A 19,754-nucleotide genomic window follows, 5' to 3' on the forward strand; every position below is an offset into this window, starting at 1 on the left:
ACCGGAAGTAAAAACTGAGAGAAGCGTAAAGAAGAAACAGAAAAAAAAGCCTTCAAACACTTCTGTCATTAATCCATAGAACAAGTACATAGAAATCAGTAAGGATACAGAAGATCTGAACATTACCAATGAACTTAATATAACTGAGATTTTTAGGACCCTGAACCCAACATCAATAGAATACACATTATTTTCAAGTACACATTTTATGTTCACCAAGATAGACTCTATTCCACATCATAAAATAAACTTTAACAAATTTAAAAGAATTAAAGCCATACAAAGGATGTGAATTAATTTAGAACTTAGTAACAGAAAAAAAATCTATAAAATCATCAACTATTTATAAACATTACATCACATTTCTAATAACCCCATTCAAAGAAGAAAACAAAATTTTTAAATACTTTAAATTGTGTGGAAATGAAAATGTAACCTATCAAAATTTATGGAAAAGGACCAAAGCACTACTGAGAGGAAAATGAATAGCACCTAAATGTTCATATTAGAAGAAAGATTTATAAATAACAACCTAAGCTTTCATCCTAAGAAACTAGAAAAAGAAATGAAAACTAAATCAAAAGCAAACAAAAAGAAGAAAATTCTAAAGGAAAGAGTAGAATTCAGTGAAAATGAAGAGAGAAAAGCAGTGGAGCATTATCAGTGAAATAGAATACTGGTTCTCTGAGAACATAATTAAATGATAAATCTCCAACCAGACTAACCAAAAATAAAAAAGTGAAGACACAAATTACCAAGATCAGGTATGAAAGAGAGGACATCACTACAGATACTATAGACATTAAAAAGAAAATAAAGGGAAATTATAAAAATTTTATGCTAATATAGTTGAGAATACAGATGAAATGGAAAAATTCACTGAAAGATACAAACTATAAAAGCTCATTCTAAAAGATATAAATAACCTAAATAACCCTATATCTATTTTTTTAGAACTGAATTTACTTTGTATTTCAAACCCTCCCATCATGACAACACCAGGCCTATACGGCTTCAGTGGTGAACTCTAACAATCATTTCACGAAAAAATAGCAATTCTATTAAAACTCTTCCAGGAAAAGAAGAGGTAATGTTCCCCAATTCATTTTATGAAGTTAGCATTACCCTGATATCAAAATCCAACAAATACATGCAAAGAAAATTAAAGTAATATCTCTCCTGAAAATACAAATGAGTAATAAAAACATGGATACTCAACTTCATTAGGCAACAGGGAAATTAAAATCACATTGAGATATCATTACACATTAGCTAGAATGAGTTAAATTAAAATGACTGAAAATACCAAGTGTTGCTGAGGATGCAGTGCAACTCTAACTCTAATACACATTTCTGGAGAAAATGCAAAATGGTGCAGCCATTTGGAATACAGTTTGGCAGTTTCTACCAAAGTTAAATATGCACTTACTCCTACAATCCAAGAATTCCAGTCCTAGGTAATTTATCCAAGAGAAGTAAAAACATACATTCACAAAAAGACCTATATGCAATTACACACAGTATCTATTCACTACAGCCAAAAACTGAAACAACTCAAAGGTCCATCAACACATGAAGGGATCAAACAAGTGTATACTTTGTAACAATTGTTACTCCACAAGGAAAGGAACTACTAACAAATGCAACTTGGATGAATATCAAAGGCATTACGCTAAGTGAATGAAGCCAGAAACAAAAGACTATATACAATATATACTATTTTATATATATATATATTATGGAAAAGGCAAAACTATAGTGGCAGAAAACAAATCAGTGGTTGCCAGGGGCAAGAAATGAAGCTGGGGGTTTGGGGAGAGGTTTGACTACAAAGAGGCATGAAGGAACTCTTTAGAGCAATAGAAATATTCTACATCGTGACTGCAGTGGAGATTACGAGACTGTAAATATTGTCAGAACTCAATAAACTGTACCTAAGAAGGATGGATTTATTGTATGTAAATTAGATTATTTTTTTTAAGGATATTGGGAGGATCATGCAATCACTGAGAAGGCTGAAGAAACAAGTTCAAGGCTAATCTTCTAGGAAAACACCCAAAACTGCTGTGAAACTGGTGTGATGAGAAAACTGCTGCAACTGTCCCTGTCACCAAATCCTAAATACCAGGAACCTTACTAAAATTATTAATGATGCCAATTCTATATTAGGCACTCAACCCCACAACCACTACCATCCCCCAGAGGCATATTCTCCTGCTGACTATGCCAGCAAACAGAAGCTCAGCAAGGGGCCTGCTTCTTCATATTGTTCTCTTCCAAATCAAGGCCTCACCTATGTGAATCCGACTGGCGGGCCTAAGTTCGAGCTGCAAAAGAGGTGGGAAATTTGAGTTATAACTTCTAACATTGAGGAGGTGGACTCATAATGTAGAGTTTCTCCAAATATAGAAATGCTATTCAAAATATCATGAGAACAACAAATTTGATTACAGTAAGCAGTAAATGAAAACATTAAAAACTGTTTCTCTTTATTTTTCCTCCCCCCTGCCTCTTCTCAGACTATCTTTGTCAAGCCCTCTGTATTTCTTTACCTCAGGTTTCTGCAGAGTGGAAAGGTGAAAAGTTGAAACTATGGATTTCTGTCTCCTGAAAAAGCCTGTGTTCACTGGGGAAGCTATGCTGAGGGAGAAGAGGTGAGGATAGGGGTACCTTTGAGTTTGGAAAAAGGAGAAAAAGGGCTAATGGGAAGAGAATGGAAGTTGGCCAAATTGAGAAGAGAGGACCCATGCTCTGCTCCCCTCAGAGGCCAAGAGAAATGGCAGGACCACTAAGGGGATGCCTGCCTCTGGACATTGGAGCTCAGCCACAGCAACATTCTCCATGCTCTAGGGGACACAGAGGCTGCTGCAACAAGGATTCAGAGGACCTGCAGGTCCAACAAGGGTGCCATTAGTTGTTACTCCAGAGACCAAAGTCCAGAGAGGTTCCCAGTGTTTGCATGAGAACCTGAAGTATAGGGGAGAGAGCCCCAATAAAAATTTAAATTAAATTTTCTGTCATGATGGTGAGAAGAGGGTCTCAGGTTTGTATTTAATTTGATTTAAAGAAAATAGATGACTTGACACTTCTTACAAACTTTCGTAGGGCGTTGGGATGACATTTATGATTAAAAAGTCAATCTTAATGCCCCAAGAATTATATGAAGGACTTTTCTATCTATGCTTTCAAAGTTCAAAAATTGTAGGCAGGCAAGGGATGGGGGGAGAAAACTGACAGAGCCTTTGGGCTATTTTCCACTTTCAGAATTGCCTTTTATTACAGCCCAAACTGAACTTGCCAGTGACTGGTCTTTTTCAGCTTAAAAAAAAAAAAAATCAAAACCTCTTGTTGCTTAGCTTTCTACAGGACTTTTGAAAATCTAGGTGTCTTACTTGGATAATGGCTGGGATAGGAAGAATATACTTTTCTTTCTAGGTTTAGTTTTGTTTGGCCTCCTAAAGAAATTACAGAGTATTTTAATTTATATTTTGGTAGGCCTTTCTGACATTGTGATACTGTAGCTGAATGTCAGTATCACTCTGGCTACCAGATTGTAGTTTTATATTGGGAAATACTATCTAGAATTTCCAGATGACAAAAAGCCAGATAAAATGCTTTTTCTGTCAAATATAACCATGTACTCTCCACTTCACCACTTGGTTGAATACAGCCCCACTTAACTATAATGAGCAAGTTCCATTTGCTTAATGAAGCATTCATAGGATAAAAGTGGCTAAATCAACAAGGAGAGCTATTTATGAACAAATAAAGCCTTCTGAAACCATCAGGAAGGATAAATTCTGAACCCAATTAAATTCTTTTAAAAAATGGCTCAATTGAAATATTTTATTCTTGTTCACCAATAACACTGCATCTTTCCAAATTAAAGAGTATTTTCTAAGCATTTTCTTGATTTTTTGGATATTTGAGTGTCAGTACTAGCTGAACTTTTAACTAGTTTAAAGCATTCTTCAGTGTGTACAACATGACAAAACAGGGGATTTGAAATGTGGAAATGGGGAGTTTGGGTATCTACCCAGGTAGAAGCTGTCTTAGTTTGCCTGGCTGCTATGACAAATACCACTCAATGGGTTGGTTTAAACAATGGCAACTTATTGGTTCATGGTTTGGAAGCTAAAAGAAGTAACAGCAAATGGGGGGAAATGTGGAAATATTAAACTTCCCCACCTGGGGAATTCCTGATATTCTCATCAGCATTGGAGACTACCAATTTAATAGGCCAAGCCCTCAATCTTGGGGCTTGCCCTTATGAAATTTACACCTGCAAAGGAGAAGCTAAGCCTACTTACAATTGTGCCTAGGAGTGACCTCTAGAGAACCTCTTTTACTGCTCAGATGTGGACCCACTCTCTAAGCAGACTCTGTAGGTAAACTCACAGCCCTTCCCTTACGTGGGACATGACTCCCAGGGGTGAAAATCTCCCTGGCAACAAGTGACATGACTCCCGGGGATGAGCCTACACCTAGCATTGTGGGATTGAGAAAGCCTTCTTGGACCAAAAGGGGGAAGAGAAATGAAACAAAATATAGTTGGTGGCTGAGAGATATCAAATAGAGTGGAGAGGACTTTTTGAAGGTTATCCTTATGCATTATATAGAAATCCCTTTACAGTTTTTAGAGTATTAGAATAGCTAGAAGGAAATACCTGAAACTGTTGAACTACAATCCAGTAGCCTTGATTCTTGAAGATGATTTATATACAGCTTTTATGGTGTGACTATATAATTGTTGAAAATCTTGTGCCTGACACCCACTTTTTCCAGTGTATGGAAGATGTGTAAGAAAATAAAGACAAAAAATAAATAAATAATGGGGGGAGGGGAGATAAGGGGTATGGGATGTTTTGTGTTTTTTTTTTTTTTTTTTTTTTGGAGTAATGAAAACGTTCAAAATTCATTGTTGTGATGAATGCACAACTCTATGATGATACCATGAACCAGTGACTGTACACTTTGGATGATTATCTGGTATGTGAATATATCTCAATAAAATTGCATTTAAAAAAAATAATAAAAGATAACAGCAAGGCTTGCTTTCTCCCAAAGTCTAGCGTCCTGGTGCTGGCTGCTAACAATCCTTGGGGTTCCTTGGCTTTCCTAGCACACGGCAATGACCCCTCTTTCCTCCTTCTGTGACTTCTAGGTCCTCTTTATCAGGCTTCCAATAATCTGGACTAAGACCCACCCTCTCAAATTGGCCACAAATTGAACTAAAAATAACATCGTCAAAAAGTCCATTTAAAATGGGTTCACACCTACAGGAATGGATTAGGTTAATAACATGTTTTCTTCTGGGGCACATAACTATGTACCACAGAAGCTCTTAGAAACCTAGGAATGCAGAGGAAGTTAATATGACATACAATTATGTACTGACACAATGTATCCAAATACTTTCCATGATCTTCAAGGCCCTGCATTTTCTGAGATCCATGAACACATGGGCTCTCCCATCTCAGTATCTGTAAGGTCTATTGCCTTAGCTTGAAACTTCCCCCTCCTCTCCCTTACCACACACACTTGGTCTTTCTAATACCTATCTAACAGACTGCAAAATTTTTATAATTGCCAGAAGAGTTACACTTCCTCTTTAAATGCCTCCACAGCATTGTGTACATCCTCTACAGCCATGACATTTTAAAAATTATCTTAGCATAGGACTTTCTCACCAATCCTGAGTAGAAACTATATGCCCATAACTATATTACCATAACCAGTAGATGTCCAATATGTATTTGATGGCATGCATCAAGAGCTTATGTGCCAAACAGTCTTCTACATACTTAATACAGAACTTAATTTAAGACTGAGAGGTGATAGGAGTATTAAACATATTTTTCACATGAGGAAACTGAAGCCCAGAAATGTTAACTAAATTTGAGATGGAAGTAGGATTCAAACCAATGTCAAGTCTGACTCCATGGTCTGCACTCCTAAACATTATACCATACATACTCTTAGTAACAGTGAAAAGGACGTAGGACTTAGAATCCAGGCATGGTTACTTAATATCTGCATAAAATCAAGCACTCTTTGAAGCTCAGCTTTTTTTGCATCTTTTAAAAAGGGATAAAAATATCTACCCCACAGAATCACTATGAATAATAAATAAGATCATATACATTACTAGTGCCTAGTAAATAAGAATTGAATCCAATCTCAGGAAAATAACCCAAAGTAGTAACATGCACTAAGAAACAGAATAGAGAAATAAAATAATAAGTATATATTCACCTAGACTCATATAATAGATAATAGTCCCAGTGGCACGATACTTCTCAAGAAAATTATGCTCATATGCTTCTTTTGACATATACCTAAAGCTGTGATTTTTTTGTTATTAAAAACTACACAAAGTTATTCTTAGGCATTTGTTAAGTTAAAAAGAAAAGCTTATTTTGGCATATGTATTATTATGGATATACACCCTTCACTACCCAAGTTAAAAAAATCAAAAGACTGAATATTTTCCCTTTACAAAGTAGAAGTGAAATTCAAAAATGAAATGTGAAGGAAAAACATAAAAGAACATTAGAAAACAAACAACTGTAGGAAATAAATAAATCAAAATGAAATTAAAGATAGTGTAGGAAGAACAAGCAAGGAAAGAATGGGGGAAAGCAATGGAGACAGAAGACACTGTATTGTTCACAGCATCTGAACCACCGATTAATGCATGTCTAAGAAGATGATCTAAATCCCAACCGTTCTACATCAGGTCCTTTCTCTAAGCTTTTCCTCCCTCATATCAGCAAATAATGAATAAATAAAAATTTTAAACACACAAACAAAATAGAGGGAAAATAACACCAACACAAGACAGAAATGTCCCGAGTTGAAAATTCATCTAATGTGCATATTCTTTCCTTCCATTCTGTACCTATACTAAAATGATGAAAGCGATAAAACTGAAGAGAAGTAAAAACAAGAGAATTAGCTTTTCTATGTAATTTTTTTAAATATAGCAGCAAGACATCCTCCCCTCAGCAACAGGCACTGCAGCACTGAAGATCATCACATGAGGGTGGAGGGCGGAAAAAGAGATGGTGTGGCAGGGGATGGTTATTTCTGTCCCAGATGCAGAGAACTTTTAACCTTATTATTCTTTTCCTTATCATACCTTCTCCATAGCAACCATAGAAATGCAGTAGCAAGAAATAGATAGAAAGATAAAAAAAATTCATATTGTTATACACGCAAATACATGTATGTTTATATTTAAATCCTACAAAACTGAATTTGGTAATGCTTAAAACAACAAAAACACACTCCCCTGAAATCTCATATTACAAGGAAGACTAACACCCCACCTCCACCCCCAGTTATAATCAAACTGGTATATTTGTTTTAATTGTCTGGCTGCTAAAACAAATACCATGCAATAGGGTGGCTTAAACACCAGTAATTTATTGGCACATGATTTTGGGGCTAGGAGAAGTCCAAAATTGAGGCATCAACATGAAGATACTTTCCCTAGAAGACTGTGGCATTCTGCATTCTGGGGCTGGCTGCCAGTGACCCCTGGTACTTGGCTTTTCTGTCACATGGCAATGTACATGCCAACCTCTCCTGGCTTCTCTTCTGGGTTCTACTGACTTACAGCTTCTGGCTGTTCCTCTGTCTTTCTCCTCTGAGCCCTTCCCTATAAGGCCTTCCTTAATAGGAAGAATTAAGGCCCATCCTGATTCAGATGGGTCACACCATAACTGAAGTAACCTCATCAAAAGGTGTACTATTTACAGGAGTTCACACCCACAGGAATGGATTAAGTTTCAGAACATGTTTTTCTGGGCTACAAAACCACCACATATATTATTATTGTTATTTTTCTACAGCACTCACATTGTTGGCATATTCATAGCACTTTACAATGGGTTTAACTGAACTCTAAGATGACCTTATTTTAGTTTAAAAACTATATACTCTGAGGCCCAACAGATTTCCCAATGTTTGGTCCAGGAAAATGGGCTTTTACCTCACCCAACTTTACCAGAATACATGACTATTCCTAAATAACTAAGACTTTTATATCAGTAATGTTATAAAAATTGCAGCCTGGTGTCCACTGTACATTGTACAGCACGTGAAAAGCAGTTCTTACTCACTCCTGTTAGTCATTCTCCAGAGTTTAAACTAGAAAACTAGCAGACCCCTGGTTCCAGAAGGAGTCACAGTTATTAAGGAAATGTCTCTCAAATTATAACCTAACTTCACAATCAAAAGGAACTCATCCTGAGAAAAAAGAAGTAAAAGTTTAAAACTAAAAAAACTAGGAAGTGTTAACACCACTGACAAGGATTTTTATGTCAGATAAAAGCAAGAAAGGAGTAAGTCATTTTTTGGGAACTACTTGCCCTAGTTTGTGGTCACTACTTTCCTATTTTGGCTTAGCTTTGATGTTTAACTGCATGATTAACAAACACATACAAAAGATAATGTTTTAGCTTGAAGAGGTTCAGCAACTAGGCAGATATGGGGGAGCATGATTTCATTAGAAAAAGCACAACATCTCTCATAACACCACTTTATAAAAAGGAAAAAAACCTCTTAGGGTTGAGAGTGCAGTGACAATCTTAGATGAATGAGTATCCCCTTTCTAGCCTTCCTCTTTTGATGGACAAGCCATTATAGATCTTTTCTCTGTTTCCATTTGTAAACTCTGGGTGCCTAGAGACCATCTCAGAAGGCGCTAAGCACCTGTTAGGACCCTACAAAGGATTCCAGAGGCCTCTCCATAGGGGATTTTGAGATGCTCACTGTGAATTACTTATTACATGACAACCTAAGTTCTCTCACTAAATTGTGAAGTTTATTACTTGCTCAGCTCATATATTTACATCCAGCAATTTCAATGTCATAGGAAGATAAAATTTTATGGTTCTCTGTATTAAAATACAGGGACAGCAGAGGCAATAAAGGATTTGGACACAACAGATTAAGTGGAGGAGAAATGGGGAGAAAATATTTTAATGACAGGTATATCAATAGCTCACTAGGAAAGAATATACTTAATTATTTGTAGGACTGGGAAAGGAACTGGGGCCTAAGCACTGGTACTTGTATGTGGCTAGGGGAGGGGGAAGGCAATGGCTGGGAGCCAGGGACTGAGGATCACTGACGGAATTACTCTTTATGCTTCTACTTCAGCCCGCAGGTTCATGTAGGTGCCAGCCAATCAAATTTTACATTTGTTAATTTGAACAGCCTATCAGGCCAGACACTGGTAATAGTCTGAGAAGCATTAAGAGACACAGTTGCTGTCCTCATGGAACGTACAGTCTAGTAGAAATAGAGATGTTAATAAACACAATAGTGAAGGGTGTTATTCATAAGATATGCAAGGTGCTTGGGGAACATATACATGAGGGACCTAACTGAAGATGTCATAACAGGAGAACTTCATAATCATTGGATTAAACGATCACTTAGCTTTGTTCCCAAAATTAAACTTCTATTTCTTTCTCAGGATGAGTACTTCTGATTGTGATATTTAGATATATTTTGAGATGCATTTCCTTAAAAACTGTGGCTATTTCTGGGACCACTAGCCTGTGGCAAACTGCTGAGCCTTCAGGTCCTTAGAAAAAACAGCATGGAACCATGGGAAGCCAGTGGGCTGTGACCTACACTTAAAGGCCTACTGGGTGCACCAGAGAAGGCAGCTCTTCCCTGATGTTCTATGGCTCTGTGATTTGAGAAGAGGGTCTTGTGGATTTCCACTCCAGTTATCCAGTTCTTCCAGACCTACCACTGTTTCAGAGAGGATTTTTAGTTGGATACTGAGCAAACTGATATTCTGAGGGAATCCAGAAAGGCTGGTAGGGGGATGTTTTCTCTGACATGAGAAAAAAATGATTAGAGCATTGGAGCAGCAAGCAGAACAGACAGAACTTTCTACAAAGCAGCCACTTTACAGTAAAAATTTAACTGTTCACTCCAGGGATTATGGGGAGATGGCAAAGGAGAGAGCTCCAGGAATCAGTCCCTCTACCAGAACAACTATTAAATAGGCAGAACTGTCAGAATTGAATGTTTTGAAACCCCAGAGTCCAGTAGAACTCTGTATGGCATCCTGAGAAGAGTGGGAGGAAGAGGCCAGTAAATTACAGTAAAAACCAGTAAATTCCTCTCTCCATGCTACAGTTACTGGTGCCCATCCCCTATTCTTGCAGCATGGTGCCATGGGGACCAGCCCATAGCTAGCTCATTGATGACAGAAAGGGACATAAAAATCCTCTTCCCTGCTGATCACTGCATTTAATTAGCTACTTCAGATTGCTGGGGATCCAGATCTGAAAGCTGTTCAACCCACCCCAGTGGAAGAGACTTAAAGATGGTATACTTCCTCACAGCTGCAAAGGACAGTTAAAGGGTTGCATTGACTGCATAGGTCAGGAGAGAGAAGCTTTGGGGAGCCATGAAAGGAGATTCTGGCACCCTTCCTGGCCTCTCCCTCATCCTCTCTCCAAGGCAGTTTGAAGCCAGTCAGCTATCCCTTTGTGGGTCCCTAGCATTGTTGCACTGGGGAAAGACTGACTTGGGAAACTCCTCTATGGCTTGTCCTCCCTCCCAGAATTTGCCCTCCAGGCAAAAGTAGCTTGAGACCACAAAAGAAGTGTTAAGAAACAACTGAGCCGACAACCTGGGACAAAGGTTTGTCTGCTTAAAACATCCGGGAGAGAGAAAAGGTCTTTCTCCTGGTAATAGAAGGGACATTCAAATTCCAGTAAAAAGAGGAATTTTATAAGCCCAGGACAAGATACAGGCCCGGAACAGACAGAGAAGACCCAATGCAGTGCACTGGCCTCGGGAGAACCTTCTTGACAGGGGGGCTGACACTCAAGAAACTCTCTGTCATATCATGAGCCAGTTACAAAGTCAAGAAAGAGACTTCTCAGGGAATAAATCCCAGAGTTAACATTTGAAAATATTAAAATGTACAGTGTGCAACAAGATTACAAGACAAACAAGATGACAAAACAAAGAAACATGAAGTGAGGGCCCATTACCAAAGGAATAGGATAAAAATGTAGAAAATATCATTGAAGAGGACCAGACTGTGGACATATTGGACCAAGACTTTAAAAAACTGATCTTCAGAAATCCAGAAGATGGAGGCATAGAGAGGAGTGGAAGTTAGTTAGTCCTCCTGGAACAACTAATAAACAACCAGGAACAACCAGTAAATAATTTGGAATAACTCCTGGGGGACCACCATGACTCTCCATACATCATACACCAATGTGGATTCGGAGGAATGCCTGAGAACGCAGCATAAAATCTGTAAGTAAAAACTGCGGACACAAGCCGGGAGCCTCTTCCCCCCATGGCATCCCCAACTGCAAAACCTCACTGTGGTAGAGAGCAGCACTCGCTGAACAAGTGAATATACCTCAGTTCAGCTCCAACTTGGGTTTTAATTAACAAACATGGACTGCTCAGTATAAGCAACAAATCCCCAACAAGCTGACAGAGGCTTTTAGTAACTACTGACCTTAAACAGCTGGAGGACTTCTCTGTCTCGGTGGGGGGAGAGTCCAGAGGACCAATTAATATCTCTGGCCAGTGGGTGAAGCTCAGGAGGCCGTGGACTGGCCCTGAAGGGGGGCTTTCTGTCCCTTTTTCTCTCTCTCAACCTGGGCAGCTCAGTGGAGAAAGCCTCAGCTGTTTTCAGTTCACAGTGCTCTGACCCAGATGAGGTTGGATATAGCAGAGTCAGAGAGACAAAGAACCTATTTAAATTCAGATGATAACTCCCTAGGGGTTGTATCTTCCCTAAGAGGAAGGAGGTGGTGCCCAGCTCTACTACCACTCTCCCATTCAAAAGCAGACCCCAGAGCCTTGGGGAAAACAGCCAAAACAGAAACTAAGTGGGCCACACCTCCTTACACCAGTCAGGAGTGAGAGGCTGACAGGTGCCACCTGTTGGGCAGGTTAGGAAAAGCACAGTGGCTAGAGGCCTCACAGGATGTGTCAATCTTCTAAGACACACCCTCAGGGAAACCTGATACTGAATATTTCCCCATTCTGAGATCTGAGCCCATTATGGTCTGGGAAAACCTGATTGGGGTAACCAAGGAAACCAGATGCCTAGACAGCAGAAAACTACAACCTACACTAAGAAAAACAAAGCTATGGCCTAGTCAAAGGAACTACACTTCAACTGAGATACAGAAATTGAAACTAAAGCTAAATCAATTCAAAAAATTTAGGGAAGATATGGCAAAAGAGATGAAGCATATAATGAAAACACTGGGCGAACAAAAGGTAGATATTGAAAGTTCGAAGAAACAACTGGCAGAATCTATGGAAATGAAAGCCACAACACAAGAGATGAAAGACAATATGGAGACATACAACAGCAGATCTCAAGAGGCAGAAGAAAACACTCAGGAACTGGAGAACAATACACCTGAATGCCTACACACAAAACAACAGAAAGGGAACTGAATGGAAAAATATGAGCAACATCTCAGGGAACTGAATGACAACAGGAAACACAGGAATGTACATGTCATGGGTGTCCCAGAAAGCAAAGAGAAGGGAAAACTGACAGAAGCAATAATAGAGGAAATAGTCAATGAAAATTTCCCATCTCTTGTGAGAGACATAAAATTACAGATCCAAGAAATGCAGCATACCTCAAACAGAATAGATCTGAATAGATCTATGCCAAGATACTTAATAATCAGATTATGAAACGTCAAAGACAAAGAGAGAATCCCGAAAGCAGGATCCATCACATACAAAGGAAGCTTGATAAGACTATGTGCGGATTTCTGAATAGAAACCATGGAGGCAAGAAGGAAGTGGTGTGACATATGAAAGAGAAAAACCACCAACCAAGAATCCTATATCCGGCAAAACCATCCTTCAAATATGAAGGAGAGTTTAAAATATTCTCTGACAAACAGACATTGACAGAGTTTGTGAAAAGAGTTTGTGAAGACTACAGACAGGAAAAGACAGAAGTGAGAGGTTTGGAACACAATTTTGGGGGATGGTGGCACAGCAATGTAAGTACACTGAACAAAGATGACTGTGGGTTTGGTTGAAAGAGGAAGGTTAGGAGCATGTGGGATACCAGAAGGAAAGAGGAAAGATAAAGACTGGGACTGTATAACTCAGTGAAAACTAGGGTGCTCAACAATTGTGATAAAATGTACAAATATGTTTTTACATGAGGGAAAACACATGACTGTCAACCTTGCAAGGTGTTAAAACTAGGGTGAGATGGGGGAAAATACAATCAATGCCAACTAGAGACTATAATTAACAGAAATATTGTATTATGCCTCCTTTAATGTAATAAAGGCAATATAACAAAGCTAAATGCATATAAGCGGGGGACATATGGAAGCGATATGGGACTCTTGGCATTGGTGATGTTGTCTGACTCTTTGTTCTACTTTAGTTTAATGCTATCTTTCCTTTTATTGCTTCCTAGCTGTCATTTTTGTTTCCTCTTTCTTTTTTCTTCTTCTTTTGTCTATCTTCTTTGACTCTTCCTCCTATTTTGTGGAAGAAATGGAGATGTCCTTATATAGGTAGTGGTGAGGGTGATGAATACATAAATATGTGACTATACAGGGAACCATCAATTGTTTACTTAGAATAGAATGCATGGTGTGTGAAAAAAAAACTGTCTCTTAAAAAATGTGTTGATGACGAAACCCTGAGGGCACTATATTGAGTGAAATAAGTCAGACACATAAGGACAAATATTGCAGGGTCTCACTGATATGAACTAATTATCATATGTAAACTCATAGACACAAAATATAAGTTACGAGGATATAGAAGGAGGCTAAAGAATGGGGAGTGGTTGCTTACTATGAACAGAATGTTCAACTTGGTTGAACTTAAATGTTTGGCAATGGACAGAGGTGAGGGTAGCACATTGTGAGAACAACTAACAATGCTGAATGGTGTGTGAATGTGGTGGAAAGGGGAAGCTCAGAGTCACGTATGTCACCAGAAGGGAAGGTGAAGGTTAAAATATGGGAATGTATAAAACAGTGAATCTAGTGGTGGACAATGTCTGTGATTAACTATACAAATATTAGAAATCTCTCTCATGAACTAGAACAAATGTATGACACTATAACTAGAAGTTAATAGTAGAGGGGCATATAGGAAAAAAATATATACCTATTGCAAACTATATACTACAATTAGTATTTAACATTCTTTCATATACATATGAAAGTGTATATATATATACTATGAATCAACAATGGAGGGGAGATGGTTAGGGGTATGGGAGGATTTGAGTTTCCCTTTTTTGTTTTTATTTCTTTTCTGGAGTAATGATAATGTTCTAAACATTGAAAAGAAAATTGATTGTGGTGATGGATGCACAGCTGTATGATGGCACTGTGGGCAAATGACTGTACACTTTGGATCTTTGGATAATTGTATGGTATGTGAACAATGTCAATTAAAAAAAAACTGATCTTCAATTTGCTCAAGGAGCTGAAGGAAGATAAAGCGAAAGAACTAAAGGATATCAGGAAAATATGAATGAAAAATATGAGAAAATCAATAAAGAGATAGGCATTTTAAAAAGGAACCAAACAACTACTGGAATCGAAGAACACCTTAACTGAAATGAAAAGTTCCCAGGATGGTTTCAACAGCAGAATTGGGCTGGCAGAAGAAAGGAATCAATGAACTTGAAGACAAGATAATTGAAATAAGGCTGAGGAGCAGAAAGGTAAAAGAATGAAAAAAGCAAGAACAGCTTAAGACATCTCTGGGATACCATCAAGCATACCAATATATGCATTATGAGGGTCCAAGAAAGAGAAGAAAGAAAGAAAGGGGAAGAAGGTATATTCAAAGAAATAATGACAGAAAATTTCCCAAACTTAGCAGAAGCCATAAATGTGAACATGTAAAAAGCCCAGAGAAAAACAAACAGGATAAGCTTGAAGAAAAATATGCCCCATCAATATCTATCAAACTGCTGAATGCAAACGAAAACGAGAGAGTTCTAAATACTGCAAGAGTAAAGCAACATTTCATGTACAGGAGAGTTTCAATTACATTGAGTACTGAGTTGTCATCAGAAACCAGAGAGGCAAGAAAGCAGTGGGTTGATAAAGTGCTGAAAGAAAACAACTGCCAATCAAGGCATTCCTAGATAAACAAAAGCCGAGAGAGTTCATCACCACTAGACCTGACATACAAATAATGCTAAAGGGAGTTCTTCAGACTGAAAGGAAAGGACACTAGACAGTAGTTCAAAGCAGCATAAAGAAATAAATAAAAACCTCTGGATAATTATGAGTGCCGGAACTATCACCTTGTAATTTTTGGTATATAACTCTACTTCTTACTTCTTAGGGGTGCTAAAATACACCTGCATAAAAAGTAATATAAATCTATGGTTTTGGACATACAATGTACAAAGATATAATTTCTAACAAAGGAAAAAAAATGTGGGGGTTGGAGGGGTAGAGGAACACCATATGCGTATGATACTGAAATCAAATTGGTACCAAATTAAATATAATTGTTATATTATTTAGGCTCCTAAATTTTAACCCCATGGAACCACAAGGAAAATACATGAAAATCATGTCCAGATAGAAAAGGAACACTATATGTGTATGCTACTGAAATCAAATTGTTATCAAATAAAATATGATTGTCATATTATTTAGGATGTTAAATTTTAACCCATGGTAACCACAAAGAAAATACATGAAAAATAGATAGAAATCAGAAGGGACTCAATGTGGTGTAATACACACACAAAAAATCAAACATGAAAGCAGCTATTAACGGAATAACTAAGTGGGGAAAAAAGGTATAAGAATTATCAAGACTAAATAGCAAAATGGCAGGAGAAAGTCCTGCATTATTACCAGTGACTTTAAATGCAAACGGATTAAACTTGTCAGTCAAAAGGCAGAGATTGGTAGAGTGGATAAAAAAGTATAACCCAACTATATGCTGTCTATAAGAAACTCACCTTAAATTCAAAGACATAAGTAGGTTGAAAGTGAAAGGACAGAAAAATATATACAATGAAAATAGTAATCAAAGGAGAGGTGGGCTAGCTATACTAATATCAGATAAAATAGACTTCAAGAAAAACAAAAATGTTAATAAGGAGCAAAGGTAGTCACTGTACACTGAGAAAGTGCCTAATAGCAGAGCATAAAAAAAAATATGCAGCAAAAACTGACAGATTTGAAGGGAGAAATTTCTAGATCTACATTAATAGTAGGAGATATTAATACACTATTTTCAATAATACTTAGAACATCCAGACAGCAGATTAATAAAGAAATGTAAGAATTGAACAATACAATAAGCCAACTAGGCATAACAGACATATTTAGACCACTTCACTCAATAACAACAGAATACACATTCTTCTCAAGTGCTCATGAATCACCATATCTTATGGTTTTTCCTGGAAAGTCTCAATAAATTTAAAACAGTCTCAATAAATTCAAAAATATTGAAACATATAATGTATCTTCTCCAATCACAATGGAATGAAGCTAGAAATTGATAACAGAGGGAGAAATGGAAAATACACAAATATGCGGAACTTAAGGTATTCTTAAACAACCAATGGGTTAAAGAGGAAATCACGAGGGAAATTAGGAAATATTTGAGGCAAATGAAAATGAAAATACAAAAGACCAAACTTATAGAATGTAGCAAAGGCAGTGCTGAGAGGGAAATTTATAGCTCTAAGTGCTTATATTAAAAAAAGAAAGATTTCAAATCAAAAAGATTTCAACCTCAAAATTGGAAGAAAGAGAAAAAGTGAGCAGAAGGAAGGAAACAACAAAGATTAGAGCAGTGATAAATGAAATTGAGAACAAAAAGACAATAGAGGGAATCAGCAAAACCAAAATTTGGTTCTTTGAAAAGATCAATAAAATTGAAAACCTTTAGCTAGACTGAAAAGAAGAAATGAGAAAGAATGCAAATGATGAAAATCAGAAAAGAAAAGGGGGACATTACCACTGACACCACTGGGAAAAAGGACAATAAGAGGATACTATGAACAACTGTAGGTCAAAAAATCAGATAACCTAAATGAAATGGATAAAGTCCTAGAAACACACAAGTTACCTACACTGACTCAAGAAGAAATAAAAAATCTCAACAAACAAATAACTAGCAGAGACTGAATCAGTAATTAAAACTTCCCACAAAGAAAAGCGCAGAACCAGATGGCTTCAAAGGGAAATTTAACCAAACATTTCAAGAAAAATTAACACCAATACTGCTCAAATGCATGCAAGAAATAGAAGAGCAGGGAACATTCTTTAATTCATTCTATGAGGCCAACATCACCCCCATATAACAGCCAGATAAAGATACCATAAGGAAAGAAAACTACAGACCATTGTTTATATACTATATACTAGCAAACCAAATCTAACAGCATATTAAAAGAATTATACATCATGATCAAGTGGGATTTATCCCTGGTATGCAATGCTTGTTCAACATAAGAAAATCAATTAATGTAATACACCACATTAACAGAATGAAAGATGAAAAACACATGATCATCTTTCCAATGATGCAGAAAAGGAATCTGACAAATCTACCACACCTTCTTGATAAAAACACTTCAAAAACTATGAATAGAAGGAAACTCCCTCAACACGATAAAGGGCATATACGAAAAATCCACAGCTAATATAATACGTAATGATGAAAATCTGAAAGCTTCCCTTAAAGATCAGGAACAAGACAAGGATACCCACTGTCACCACTGTTAGTCAACATTGTACTGGAAATTCTTGCAGACCAATTAGGCAAGAAAAAGAAATAAAAGTCATATGAACTGGAAATAAAGAAATAAAACTTTCCCTATTTGCACAGGACATGATCCTATATATGGAAAATCCTGAAAATTCTACAACAAATCTCCTAGAGCTAATAAATGAATTCGGCAAAGGGGCAGGGTACAAATTCAGCACTCAAAACTCAGTAGTGTTTCTATACACTAGCAATGAACAAATGGAAGAAGAAATCAAGAAAAAAATTCCATTTAAAGTAGCAACTAAAAGGATTAAATATCTAGGAATAAATCTAACTAAGGATGTAAAGGATGTGTACAGAAAAAACTATAGTATTGCTAAAAGAAATCAAAGAAGACTGGAATAAACAGAAGGACATTCTGTGTTCATGGATTAGAAAACTAAATACTGTTAAGATGTCAATTCTACCCAAAGTGATTTACAGATTCAATGCAATCGCAATAAAAATTCCTACAAATTGTTTGCAGAAATGGAAAACCCAATCATCAAATATATATGGTAGAGTAAGGGACCCCTGATAGCCAAAGCCATCTCAAAAAGAACAAAGTTGGAGAATTCATGCTTCCTGATCTTAAAACTTATTACAAAGCAACAGTAATCAAAATAGCATGATTCTGCCAAAAGGACAGACATATAGACCAACTGAATCAAGTTGAGAACTCAGAAATCAACTCTCACATTTATGGCCAACTGATTTTTGACAAGGGGCAAAGACCACTCAATTGCAAAAGAATAGATTCTTCAACAAACAGTGCTGGGAAAACTGGATCTGCATTTCTAAAAGAATGAAAGCGGGCCCCTAACTCATACCCATATGCAAAAATCAATTCAAAATGGATCAAACTCCTAGAAGAAACATAGGGAAACATCCTTAGGACCTTGTTTTAGGCAATGGTTTCTTACACTTTACTACACCTGTTCTGGTTTGCTAATGCTGCCGTTACACAAAATACCAGAAACGGACTGGCTTTTATAAAGGGGATTTACTCAGTTACAAATTTAAAGTTTTAAAGCCATAAAAGTGTCCAAACTAAGGCATCAACAAGAAGATACCTTCACTAAAGAATGGCTGATGGCGTCCAGAACACCTCTGTCAGCTGGGAAGGCATGTGGCTGGCATCTATTGGTCCTTTGCTCCCGAGTTGTGTTTCAAATGGCTTTCTCCAAAATGTCTCTGGGCTTGTCTTCGCTCCTCTCTCTCAGCTCCTGTGCATCTTCTCTCAGGGTGTTTCTCTCTAAGCATCTGGGGGTCCACTCAGATTCTCCAGGGAAAATTCTGGGTTTCATCTCTTGCCTTAGCATCTCCAAATGTCCTTCTCTCTGCATCTCCAAGCGTCTCATGCATCTATTGTATCCAGCTCCTGTCTCTCTTCCTGAGCCTCTTAAAGGACTCCAGTGATTTAATTAAGACCTACCCTGGATGGGTGGGGCCACACCTCCATGGAAATGATCTAATCAAAATATCTCACCTACAGTTAGGTGAGTCACATCTCCATAGAAACAACCTAATCAAAAAGTTGCACCCTAATCAAAAAGATCAATAAGCCTGTCCCCAAAACATTGCATTAAAGAACATGGGTTTTCTGAGGGACATAATAGATCCAAACTGGCACAATACCCAAAGCACAAGCAACAAAAGAAAAAATAGATAAATGAGATCTCATCAAAATTTAAAAGTTTGCACCTCAAAGGACTTTATCATGAAAGTAAAGTGACAACCTACATATTGGGAGAAGATATTTGGAAACTACATATCTGATAAAGGTTTAATGTCCAGAATATTTAAATAAATCCTTCAACTCAACAACAAAAAGGAAAATAACCTAATTGAAAAATGGATTAATACTTGAATCGACATTTCTCCAAAGAAGATACACAAATATACAAATGGCCAGCATTGGTAATAGAGTACAGTGATGGTAGCACAACATG

General features: G+C 37.3%; 1 protein-coding gene and 1 pseudogene across 2 annotated transcripts in view; one reads left to right on the plus strand and one right to left on the minus strand.

Moving 5' to 3' along the window:
- Window positions 1–19,754, minus strand: part of IGSF11 (immunoglobulin superfamily member 11) — a 190,593-nt gene that overhangs the window by 57,981 nt on the left and 112,858 nt on the right. The gene's annotated exons all lie outside the window — the stretch shown is intronic.
- Window positions 1–19,754, plus strand: part of LOC119509756 — a 31,207-nt pseudogene that overhangs the window by 10,699 nt on the left and 754 nt on the right.

Source organism: Choloepus didactylus, chromosome 1, assembly GCF_015220235.1.
Source record: "Choloepus didactylus isolate mChoDid1 chromosome 1, mChoDid1.pri, whole genome shotgun sequence".
Classification (NCBI taxonomy): Eukaryota; Metazoa; Chordata; class Mammalia; order Pilosa; family Megalonychidae; genus Choloepus; species Choloepus didactylus.